Source organism: Triticum aestivum, chromosome 1A (genome assembly GCF_018294505.1).
Source record: "Triticum aestivum cultivar Chinese Spring chromosome 1A, IWGSC CS RefSeq v2.1, whole genome shotgun sequence".
Classification (NCBI taxonomy): domain Eukaryota; kingdom Viridiplantae; phylum Streptophyta; class Magnoliopsida; order Poales; family Poaceae; genus Triticum; species Triticum aestivum.
The window spans coordinates 590,450,575-590,461,092 of record NC_057794.1 but is presented as its reverse complement, the minus strand read 5'-3'; the positions used below and the strand labels follow the sequence as shown (position 1 = coordinate 590,461,092).

At 51.2% G+C, this 10,518-nt stretch overlaps 1 long non-coding RNA gene across 1 annotated transcript; it reads left to right on the top strand.

Moving 5' to 3' along the window:
• Nucleotides 1-3,087: 3,087 nt before the first annotated feature.
• On the top strand, nt 3,088-3,877 carry LOC123183098 (uncharacterized). The gene is made up of 3 exons (XR_006492431.1): nt 3,088-3,296; nt 3,378-3,418; nt 3,582-3,877. It is a non-coding gene; the product is annotated as an uncharacterized lncRNA (long non-coding RNA).
• Nucleotides 3,878-10,518: the final 6,641 nt, after the last annotated feature.

Here is a 10,518-nt window from a genome sequence, read left to right as displayed (position 1 = left end):
AAGAATGTTTTAGATGGTCGAGCAAGAGGTTTTAAGATTTGGAGATCTCGATTCAGTTCTTCAACTCGTCCGATTTGCCTCTTTCTTTGTCAACTAAAATTGATCAGAACTCAACGGCCATGGACAACTGGAGCATCAGTTGATTTTTCAGCCATTAGATTGGAATCCAACAATTGGGTATCGTCTTCTTCTCCTGAATCAGCTAACCCAAAGTGTCATCTCCGGCAACTTATAAATAGCAAACGTGGCACGGCAATATCTAGGTAGGGGACAGAAGACTCCCTGGAGTGATGGTGGTGCATTACGCGTATTCTAGAAGGCATTGAGACGTACGGTATTGTACGGGTGGCTTAGACTTCAGAGGAGAGGAACGTCAACGATTACGAATGAACCAACGTGCGTGCTCCAATTAAGGAAATGCGCACGGCACATGGCGACACGAAGCCCGTGGGCAGCCGACACATGCACCTTTTTTATATGAGTTATATAACTCATAATACTCCGGGATGATGATCAGTGGACTAGTTAGCTCAGTGACATGGCTAAGCATCTTCAGCCACGTCCCCAACAGCCCCCCCCCCCCTCTCTCCCGCAGGCGTTTTTCGACGTCGGCGGCCGAAAATCGGCTCAGTCGCTCCCAGGAGCCCGTTTTTAGCTGGTTTGGGTCGAAACTGGCGCCGGCGGACCCAGACCGAACCCAGCGCGCTGGGGCGTCCGAGGGCGTCGGGGAACGTGTTTTTGGCACGAACGGGAATGGGCCCGCCGAGTCAGCGAGACGCCGCTTCATCGTCCTCATCGCCTCGGCTCCCGCGTGTTCAATGTAAGGTTGCCGCAGACTAAGGCATAGCCTAGTGGCGGGAAGGGGCTGATGCCTTCCCACCCACCCAGGTTCAAGGCATGGTACTTGCAATTTGGGTTTGTTGCACCAATTATACTGTAGGGGGTTCCCTTACAGTCTTCCTGTCAAAAAAAGTCAAGGTTGCCGCGCGGGTCAGACTACATTGATGCCTCACGGGCGGCGCAGTGAAGGCGCCAGCGACGCGCGTCCCGCCCGCTCCCAACACGCATCACCCGGCATGCAGGCTCTCACCGCCCCGCTGCGGCTATAAAAGCCAATCTCTCCGCCGGTGAACGCCACAGCTGCCACACATCCCCCTCGCATCGCCACACAAAGCAACACACTCCCCCCTTCCCGCCGACGAGCAATGGTCGAGAGGTTTCCAGGCGACGGCGCGGTGGCGAACAGCTTCGGCCGCCGCCATCTCCAAGAGCCGGAGGCGCGCCTCCTCTACGAGGCCGACTATCCGGCGCCCCCGGACATGCGTGTGCCGGGGGCGTGAAAGTTGAGCGCCGGCGGCGTCCCGTTGCCACCGGTGCCCGAAGGGTCTGCACTGCGGGCCGAGATCGCTCACATCCGCTCGTCGCTGACGGAGGCGCAATGGAGCGAGCCGAGGTACGCCGCTGACAGCCACATGTTGTGGACGATGTACTTTGAGCGCCGCCGCGACGACCAGATCGCCTCCTGCAACGGCATCATCCCTCACGGACGCCTCAACACCGACGGGCGACACGAGTGATGGGGCGTGCCCGGCCGCACCCTCGAGGCCGTCCTCGACCACATCGAGACCGGCAACACACGGCACTTCGAGTACCCGATGTGGCCGTTGTTCTCTCACCGCCGTGGCAGCTCCTGGGCGCCGCGGCGAATGGAGCCGGGGACGTCCTCGTCGTCGGGCTTCGGCTCACTCTCCTCCGGCTCGCCGGTGCTCCGCCCCGTCAAGCCGGAGCCGGAGGAGACGCCGCTCCGGCGCCGCACCCGCAGCGGCGTCCTCGTCATCAACGAGGGTGCCCGCCCCTCCCCGCGCTCCCTCCGCCTGGTCCCGCCGAAGCCCGAGCCGGGGCTACTCCCCGTGAAGACGCAGCACGCGGACATAGTGGCCTCCGACGACGAGGCCACCCTCAAGTGGGCGAGGGAGGACTATGTTCGCGAGCAGGTGCTCCGCCAGCGCCGGGCATACGCGAAGCTCCATGCCCGGCGTCGCGGACGCGAGGAGGGTGGCGTCATCGTCCTCGACAGCGACGAGGAGGACGAGGCCGGGCCATCCAACCCCCCACCGCGCATCGGCGACCCTGGCCAGGGGTGAAGTAGGGACGGCAGCGGCTCCGGCGGGGCGTGCGACGACGACGGCGGCGGCGACTACACTCGCTTCTCGGCATGTAGATGGCGGGCGGTGGCCGCGGCGCAGCAGGGCTAGGCGTAGTTTGGCGTAGTGGTATTCGTAGTTTGCATGTTTAATCTATTTTTTTTACAAATTTCAATGAAGTTTCGCCGAGTTTGTGCCAGATCCTCGAGTTTGTACAAATTTGCATGAAATGTCACCAAGTTCATGTGATTTTGGCGGCGACCTGGGGGCGTCGACTGGGAACACAGTCGCCCCCACACACCAAGCAAGCGCTAGTTCGTCCCCAGGCGGCTCTTTTTTGTCATCCTGGGGACCGAACGGCTGGAGATGCTCTAAGGCTTTGACACCATCAATTTTTTTGACACCATCATATCATTGATTACTAGTACTAATAGTTGCTGTTGACATTGTTTAGTGGCATGAACATCATCGGTTATTATTCTGAAGTAGTACCGAGGAGAGTACTTTTGCTTCTCCACCCCAGACAGCGGCAGTTCTAGGGGATTGCGTCTTGCTGCTCATCCTAAGGCAACTCCAGCTCCAGCTCTATTTTTTTTTGCAAAAAAGTTAACAAATCCAGCTCTACTTTGTCTCTGATCTCCATCGTTCAACATTGTAAGCTGACCGATCATCACTGGAAACCGATCAGAGCACCAGATTCGGAGAAATCAGTTTTCGCCCTGTTTACATATGAGAGACGAGTCGAGCATGACACCTCAAAGGGGATAACCAGATAAACGGTCCGCCGAGCAGAATTGACGAAGGCGCGATGACAATTACTTCTCCGCGAAATGCCAACCAAGATAGGGGAAAGGAGTTTCCGCCTCCATTGTGAAAAGAGGACCTTGTCTTCAGGCCCGTCGATAAGGCAGGCCAAGTTGGCCGACCGCACAGCCCACTAGTAGCCCGCGATCGCCTGCTTCTCGTCTTCTCGTGGTACACGCCCATCTCGCAGTACTCGCAGCCGCCTCGCCTTCCGTCCACAGATCTGAGCGCTCGTGCTGCTCGCCCTCCCGTCGCCGTCCTCGTCTAGTTCTCCTCCTATCTCACTGGCCGTCGCCGGACGCCATGGATGGTGCATGCTAGTGGGCTAATTCCCTCAAGCATCCCCACGTGAGTGCCCGACGCCTAATTGTTTCAGATCTGACTCGATTTGCTTCAGATAGGGTTTTGAATTTTGATTTTTGGATATAGAAAATGGAAACAACTCTGCATCTTCTGATCCAAAAATCAAGGTGTGCACCCTTTGAGTCCCACTAACAATCGTACATATGCAGATATGCTATTTGTCCTCAAATTTCGGTAGAGAAAATGATCACATTGATAATTAATAAGCTGAGCATTAGCTATTGTACTTCGGCCTGATTGATAAATAACAAGTTCTTTTATGCTTCACAGTCAAAAGTTCAAACTTCGGCCCTGTTCGGCAGACGTCCACTCCCCGCTTTCCAACTCCCAGCTCCATCCAAAAGCGAAGCACACGGAGCGGCACTTTTGCAACTATGAAAAAGTGGCCTACAAGCCGCTCCGCTCCACTCTGAGAGAGGCATGGAGCCAGCGCGTTCGGTGCCACTCCACAGCTCCTCGAGCCGCTCCAGGAGCTGAGCTGCGGAGCGGAGGCTTGCCGAACAAGCACTTCACCTTGATTGCAAGAACTATTTTTGAAGATAGCTACTCGGTCATCTAAAATTTCAACACAGTTTCTCATTCAAATTTCAAGGTACAATCCAATTTTATTTTCTTATATCATAATAAATGATAAGCTTCTAACTCATGCATGCATTGTTTGAATTATGACTTTTGTTTTGTTTTTGGGTACAACATGGGTTAGTTTTTATTACTTGTATTGTATCACCTTTACTAGTAGGATCAATTTCGGATAAATTTCAAAATATATTACACCGCACTGCTAAATGAGAGTATGTTTTAGTTATATGGAATTTTCAAAATTTAGGGTCACATTTCACCTTTCGCCCCGGGCCCCCGAATTCCTAGAGACGGCCCTGCTTGTCTTGATACCAATTTATCTATAGCTTAGAACATCTCCAGCCGTTTGGCCCCGCGGGCACTTGAAATATCGCCACCTGGGGGTTAACTGACGATAAATCTCGGCGTCGGGCCGGTCTGGTTCCCAGCCATCGCCCCCAGACGCTGTTTTTTGAAACATGGAATCGGCCAAAAACACGTCCAAAATCGCCAAAGCACGTCCAAACTAGACGATTTCATTAATATTCTACAAAAAAACTTAAAAACACAAACTAAAAACGACTACGCGTAGCCACCGCCGCCGCCCCACCTACTACATGCCGAGGAGCCTGTAGAACCGGGAGTAGTCGCCGCCGCCGCCGCCGTTGTCGTCATGCGGGTGCTGCCGCCGTCCCTGCTGCACCCCTGGCCGGCGTCGGCAAGGCGCGGGGGGTTGGACTACCCGGGCACATCCTCGTCGTCGCTGTCGAGGACGACCACGCCGCTCTGCTCACGTCCGCGCCGTCTAGCGACGATTTCCTCGAAGGGCGCTCCATCTACTCATGGACGTACTCCTCCTTCGCCCACTTGAGGATGGTTTCGTCGGCGGCGGCCACGTCCTGGTGATCCTTCTTCACGGGGAGCAAACCCGGCTCGTTCTTCGGCCAGACGAGGCGGTAGGAACGAGGCGAGGGGCGGCCACCCTCGTTGATGACAGAGAGTCGGAGCCTGACGATGTCGACATCGACGTCACCATTCGCCGCGGCGTCCAGGAGCTGTCACGGGGGCGAGAGAAGGAAGGGGCGCAGGGTACTCCAGGCGCGGCGTCTTGCCGGCCACGATGTGCTCGAGGACGGCCTCGAAGATGCAGCCTGGGACGCCCCACCATCAGCGCCGTCTGTCGGAGTTGAGCCGGCCACGGGGCTCGACGCCGTTGGTGGGGGCGACCTGCTCCGTGTGCCGCCGCTTGAAGTACGACGTCCACAGCGGGTTGTTGTCGGGGGCGAACCTCGGCTGGTTCCGCTGCGGATTCGGCAGTGAAGCCCGGATGCGGGCGATTTCGGCGCGCCGGGCCGCTCCGATGGGCGCGGGTGGCATCGGGACCCTGCCGGCGCTGAGCCTCCAGGTGCCTGGCACCCGCATGTCAGGGGGCGTTGGGTAGTCGGCCTCGTAGAGGAGGCGCGCCTCGTCCTCCCGTAGATGGCGTCGGCCGAAGCCATTCGCCGCCGCGGCATTGCCTGGGTAATGCCCGGCCATTGCTCGTCGGCGGGGAAGAGCGGGGGAGAGGGGCTTCGGTGCCGAGAGGGGGTGAGTTGTGCCGAGAGGGGCATCAATGGCGAGTTGTGGCGTTCACCGGCGGGGAGGTTGGCTTTTATAGACGAGGATGCGCGGCGAGAGGCTGCCCGCTAGGTGCCGCGTGGCGGGAGCGGGCGGGACGCGCGTCTCAGCGCCTTCACTGCGCCGCCCGTGGGGCATCAATGGAAGGCTGACCGGCGCGGGAACCGAGGCAATGAGGACGACGAAGGAGGCGAGTCGCTGACTCGGCAGGCCCATTCCTGTTCGTGCCAAAATATGTTCCCCGGCGACCCCAGCGCGCCGGGTTTGGCCTGGGGCCATCGGCGCCAAAATCGGCTCAAGCCGGCGAAAAATTGGGTTTCTGGAGACGCGGTTGGGCCGAATTTTTTACGTCGGCGACAAAAAGGGAAACTGGGAGGCTTGTTGAGAACGCGGCTGGAGATGCTCTTGGCAAGAACCGCTATAGGAAATGTAACGATCAAGAAAGAAGAGACACTGAAGACCACCAGTGATGCACCACAACATTGCCATGAGCACCACCGCCTCCACACACGAACCACCCATTCAATAAATACCATGGCTCCCAAACGACGCCTACAAGAAGAGAACCTCACCATTTCTCAACGTTTGCTGGGGGTGTTTTAATTATTCTTATGTCTAAACATTGTAAAAATGTCGGATGGCTTCTTAATAGAAAAACGAAGATCGGTGCATGAGTGGCGTTGTTGTGATAACATGCACCACAAAGCTGAGCCGTACGTATGTATGCATGCATGTTCACACTGCTGGTTCAGTGTTCACATACATCCCGCAACACGTTGACATGAGCCCGTCGAGAATATTCTTCTGAAGAAAAGGAAAACGAGTCCATCCAGAATAGAATATCCATTGGATCGAATAGAGATATAGTTTGACCCTCACATGTGGTTCCGCGTAGGGAAAAGCAAATCCTACTTGAGCTGCATGTGGCCGGAGCTAGATGACAGGCCGGCGGTCCTTGTCTTGGAGGGACACCTATGTCGTTGCACGTTTCGTGCTCGTACGGCTGCTTACCGGCCAAGTTCTCGCCGTGCATGTAATGCCTGTCGATCCGGTCAGCCGGAGATGGCCGGCTGGCTGGCGTCACTCACTCGCAGTGTCTCCCCCTGCCGCACTAATTATTACCACCACGTTGACATGTGCCCATGAGCCCACGTTGTCCATCGGAAAAGTTAGTGATATATATGCAATGTGTACCGTGCAGCAAAAAAAAAAAGCTTATTCATGCTAGTAGATGACAGGCTCCTTGTCTTCGAGGAACACATATAGCAGTATGCCGTTGCACGTCTCGCACTGCTCATACGGCTGTCATGCATGTAATGCTTGTCCATCGCTTCGATCCCGATCCGGCCGGCCGGGGATGGTCGCCGGCTGGCGTCACTCCGACAGGGGACAATCGGATGACGTCGCGTACGTGGTGACGTGCTGCTGCGTAACTAGCTCCGGCGCGCATGTCGACCGCCGGCCGGCCGGGATGCTGGCGGGGAAAACCACGCGCTCATGCATTGCCGACAGTTGACATGTCGCGCACGTACGGCGTCCAGGCAACAGCAGAGCATGCATGCGCCTCCCCTGCGGTCGCGCGCGCGCCGTCGTTGAGCATCCATCCGGACAGCACGCATGGCTGCACCGTACGTGCGTCCACCGATTCGTTGCGGCCGTGCGACATGCAAATATTTACGGCGATACTCCACGCGCATCTTGGGAGCATGGGGACAATGCATCTGAAATGGAAAAACAATTTTAGAATAATAAAAAATAGTCAAAATTGTGAAACTTAATTTGTAATAACAAACATGGTCTAGCGTAATGCTTGTGTGAAAAGTTCTGCGGAGGAATGACTCTCGATTGTGCGGAAAAACGAAATCGACATTATATGAAAGTTACTATCCACACATTTTGCAATCTTAAATTTATTTTCTTGGCCCTGCAGTCAGTCGTATCTATTCCTTCACGAAACTTTTCACATGACTATAATCCCTGATCACGTTTGATTTCAAAAAGTTTCGAAATATTTGACTCCTTTAAAAAAAATCAATTTGGTGCAATCAGACCTGAGATCCATTGGCTATGTCCGCCCCGACACTTCATTGCTTTTAGGACATCTAATTTATTAATTAATCGGAGCATGACTGAAACTTCCTTGCTTAGGACACCAATAGCGACGCCATCAACCAAGAAATGTTGGGTCACTAATTGTAACTGTATGTTGCAACGGCGCATATACATATTTTAGCGGTGTCTGTGTCAGCGGGGTTGTTGACGTCTCCATGGGCAATTGCTGATTCCACGGGGACTGGTGTGTAAATACTTACTAGCCAAAGTCCCATGCATTGCAACAAGGGCATACATTTTATAGTGGTTCAACACTAATCATGTCCAACATATACCTTACACCCATCACATTCAAGATTTTTTTAATTTGATTTTAGTATGGGTAGAGGAAGACAAGGAAGGATTTGATTTAGGTAAGGTTTTGTTAAATTTTGATTTCGTTTGGGTATAAGTAGAGGAATGCAATGAAAGTTTTGATTTACTTGAGGTTTGGTAAGATTTGATATAGTTAATGCATGACATAGTCTTGGTAAGATTTGATTGAACAATGTAGGACAACGTTTCGAGTAGGACAAGGATAGGGAAGTACCGATTTGGTTACATTATTCCAAACCAAAGAGGGCATGGAGATGAAAATATCGACGTATGGGAAGACTGAGGGAAGAAACCTGAAGGCGAGAGATCAAACTAATTAGCACTGTTTTAATAATAAGACAAAGAGGATTCTCAGAAGTAAAAAAAACTGCAGTACCAGGTGACTCTACATCTTATGTGTAGCACCGTGAGCATATCTAACCTCCCACTTTTTTCAAAAGTGTTTATCTAAGAAAACCAGTCATCCACTTTTCCATCTAGTTTAAACACTCTAAACCTCAGTTGTCCCCCGGATTTGAGGGAGGTTTGAGAGGTCCCGTGAATTCTTTGTCCTCCTACTCCATCTCTCTAGTTGCCTCTTGGACCGCACCTCAATACCATGTCCCACTGAATTTACAAGGGTCACATTTGTCTCCATTCCAATAGTGAAGGGGAGGGGAATGTGGATGCACAACAGTCTTCAAGCTTCATGGTTTTGAGGGGTTGTTTGGATTGTTGTCTTCAGGCTTGATGGCTATGAGGGGCTGTTTGGATCGCACCCACAATAATCCACCCAGCCAAATATTTGGCATTGACCGCGGTGAGGGTGTCTATTTGGTTGGGTTATGATTTTCTGGCTCGCCATCATCTCCTCCTATTCAATATGCAGCCAAACTATCGGTGATCTGTTGGCGGTCGAATCCTGCGCCAAAATTTTAGACCCTGAATCTCCTAATCTGGATAATAGTTGTTCGAGTGATCACTCGCGTGTTCCATGCACTTTCCTTTTCTTGACATTGATTGGGATGGTGGAGCCAAAATGAGACACGTCATAGGCCATGACGAAAGATTTAAACTTTGATTGCCTTTCTGATTTTGTTTTACCTATAATGTATGATTTTCTATCTCGTGGGAGACACTTCTTCCAAGGTTTGTTCCGGCTGAAACCTAAATGCATCAGTGTTCTTCTTGGGTTTGTTTCGGCTAAACTCCAAATGACTGATTTGTAGATACATTTTTAATGCCCCATCAATATGAACGAGATGCTGATTATGTTTTTCTGGTACTAAATCATATATTTACCAGGTATGATGATGTAGGAGTCCAATTTATGAGAGTGGCGAAGTACCTGATGTGGTGCACAACTCTTTGCACTGTTAAAATAATGGGAGGTGCCCAACCAATGGCATCCGTACGTCTGATGCATTGCTAGCTGATCCATCATGCCATTGGTCACTTTCTACTCATTCACAAATTAAGCTGCAACACTCCCTCCAATTATGATGATGCCATTCGGTTATGAAGCATGTGTGCATGTACTCCCTCCGATAAATTTTTAGTTGGCATATAGCTTCTTCCAGATTTTTCCTCAATACTTGCGCGCAATGTTTTTTGTAGTTTTCTTTTCAACTTTACCCCTCCACTTCCACTTCCTCATATATACATGACTATATTTTGCATGGTCTACTAATTAGTTGGCGCAATTTTGAGTGTGTACCGCATGCGCCCATGCATGAACGACGGTTTCACGTCAAAGTTTATGGCCGACTGTCCAGGCCAACGTGGAGGCCATGGGCGAGCCTTGAGGTTGGGGAAAGTATCGTGTGAGACCAACTATCATATGGTACCATGTCACAAAAATCAAATCTACACATTTCAAAAAAATCTAAGAAAATTTGTGAATGTTCACAAGATATATATCTACTGGCCCTACAAAAATGTCAGTATGGATGTGTAGATTTGTCTTTTTTGTTTCTCCATGTATATTTGGAATTTGGATTTGAAAATTTTAGATTGTAGGAACATGTCTTGTGCATATTGATGAATTTGTTTGGAACTTTTTGAAACATAAAATGTGAGTTTTGAAACATGGTATCATGTGATGGTTGGTATCATGTCACATCTTCCCTTTGAGATTGTGTTGCGGGCTGCACTATGCCATTGTCATCTGGGCTTGCATGTTGGTTCTTGGGGCCTGCGGGATAGGTACCAAGAGTCACAACTCGCTGCATACCACGATGACACTATCCAGCTCACACAAACAGTTTCTTCACAAAAATAAAAATAAGAAAGGGGAATACACACGATAGCCGATAGCATGTTTCCAACTTCAAATAAATTTATCCTAAAAAGAAGTAAACATAAATTTGATGAGGTTATATTAATTATTAATTATTCATGGTAGGAGGCTCTTACCCGGAAAATCCTATTTCACACAGTTGATCAAACACACATGGAGTGTATTTTTAGGGCCATCCCATTTCAACCAGTTTTTTTTCTTTTGTGTGTTGTTTTTTGACCTGTTTTCCCCCTTCATTTTATATAATTTTTCCAAGCCTTGATTTATTTTGGTTTTCATAAAAAATAAATAATTTGAGCTTTTTCTTTCAGTTATTGTTGTCTATTT